The sequence below is a fragment of the Taeniopygia guttata genome, chromosome 3 (genome assembly GCF_048771995.1).
Source record: "Taeniopygia guttata chromosome 3, bTaeGut7.mat, whole genome shotgun sequence".
Classification (NCBI taxonomy): Eukaryota; Metazoa; Chordata; class Aves; order Passeriformes; family Estrildidae; genus Taeniopygia; species Taeniopygia guttata.
Genome location: NC_133027.1, coordinates 64,292,615 through 64,295,089, shown reverse-complemented (window position 1 = coordinate 64,295,089; position 2,475 = coordinate 64,292,615).

The window sequence follows — 2,475 nt, the reverse complement described above, 5'->3', positions numbered from 1 at the left end:
TGGTGTGGGTTCTTTACCTTTTTCTTACACTTGTTCTTTATTGAATTACTCCAGTTGCTTTAAGTTTAAAGGGCACAGTAAACCAGGTTTTTGGTGTCAGTTACAATGGAGCTTTGTTGTTGTCATTTTGAAGGCTGTTGTACTACAGGGGTCATGGTGGGGTGTGTGTGATGTGTCACCCTGCCACACTGAAGTCCTGTTCACTTTGTTGATGTCAGAAGTGCTCCTCCGGTAGCACAGCCAGTCCTGCAGGAGCAGTTTTAGGAATGCCAGTCTGCTGTGCCAGCTGCTGCCTGTGAGGCTGAATGGAGAACAGAGTGCTGAACCCTTCACTTCTCGGTGGAGTCTGTTAATGTAAAAGTACCCTGTGATGCCTGTGAAATACCAGAAGAGCTTCTGGAGGGGAGAACACAACAGGGTAGGACCTAGGGCAGAAGGGTTTCCCATGTTATGACAGAACGCTTCATTGCTGAAACCTGTCTGCAAATCTTTGCTTCTTGTCTAAGGTTTTTCAGCAGTCTGACTAATCATGAAATCTTCCATTTTGGCAAGCCTTGCTCCATACGCTTATAACATGATTTTTCAGCCTTTCTGTATTGCCACAGAGAAGTTCAGGAAGGATGCAAGTGATCAAGGCCATCTGGACATACAAAAGGTAAAGCAAATATTTCTGGGAGAGAAGGAGTGCCACAGTTCAGGAGGCATGGGGTGGGATTTGGAGATTTGGAAAGACTCTTTAAGAGCCCACTGTAGCTGTGCAGGTTTAATTTTGGAAGAAGATACTGCAAATGGTTTGAATAACCTTGAAACTGACGACTTGTATGTTAATTGTGAAAAACCTTCTGGATAACTGCTGCTTAAAATATGAGTATCTGCCTATGGGATGGGAATGTAAATAGCTGCCATCAGCTGATTGCAAGTGACTGCAGTGATTCCATAGTGATACTTTGTGGAAGGGTCTTAGGTTATGGTTTAAGCCTTAAACCAGTGTGGGAAAACTAAATGAGAACGAATGTTTTGTAGAGACTGTTCCCCTAGCATAATTACTGCAGTCTTTGGTACTGAGCACTAAACTGCACAGTTTCAGGTTTGATCTGCTGTGTTACTGTGTTGCTAAAAGAAACAGAGTAATACTGTGAGAATGTAAAGGAAGGAAAAAGTCACGGAAATAAGATTTTCAAACCATTACATGATACAGTATGTAGTTAAAATAGGGGTGGCACAGGCAGATTGGGTTAGGAACATGTCTGGGCTCATTTTCCTCTTGAAGGCATCCCTGATTGTGTCAGAGGAGGGGAGTGAACTATTCAGGCTGCGTATGTGTGTGGGTGTGTGCACCTAAAAATACATGCCCAGGTTTCACACAGATACATTTGTATTTGATTTCTATTCTGACAGTATTCTGTGAAGCAATTTCTGTTCCTTTTGAACCTGGACATATAAAACAGAACAGCTGCTTCTGTAGTGTTTTAGGTACAAGAATAATTTTTGGCCTTAAATATCTGTTAGTCGCTGGGCTTCCTGCACGTTTGCTTTTCATTCAGTAATGTCCAACCAAGATAACTGGGATGTGGAGAGAAGCTAAAGCAGCTGGTATAGCTCCTTAATCCACAGACCATCTGATCTGAAATTCACATGGGCTACTTTTCAGAGCCAAACCAGCTGTGGTGGCATCCAGGAAGGACTCTCAAGTCATGTTTCAAGAAGATAACTGTCTCCTTCCTCGCATGAAGAAAATACTTTCATTCTTGTACCTTTCCTAATGTACCTCCTGGGATGCTGTATATTGAAGAGTTTGTATTCAGCTCCATTATATAATGTAACCCTGGAGCTACTGCCTTTTGTTAAACATGTACTGTACTTGTTTTCGTGTGAGAAAAATGTGTGTGCAGATCACATCCATCTTACAGTTTCTGTGTCCCGTTTTCCTGGCTACATACTCATTTAATAGGCAGCTGAAAAAAGTAAAAGGCTCTGGCTGAATCTTCAAAACAAATTCTCCCTGGTTATCCAGATAGAGTTACAGAATAACAAATCAATGCTGCCTTTGTGTGATGCCTGCATGACTCTTATTAATACAAGAGTCATAACTGTGGAATGGAGTCTGTGGAGATAGAAGATAATTCAGCCATAATACCAAGGGACCTTAATGTATATTGCCAATTGCTAGATACTTCAGCCTTTTCCCCCTAATTTTTTTTCCAGTGCCTGAGCTTTTAAATTAGTCTGGCTCCAACTGAAGTAATACTTTCTGTTTGCAATGTGATTAATGTAGGCTCAGTTTAATTGCCTGAGACTTGTTCTGAGAAACATCCCTGCTAGCTGATTACTTTTATGTTTGCAAACATCCAAATCCCCACATGACAACCTGATCCTTTTGTATTTGTGTATTTAGGAAGCATCATTCTATTGGCACAAGACACAAGTACTAGCTGAGGATACTCGGTGTCTCTGAGCTGACCGCTTCCATTTCCA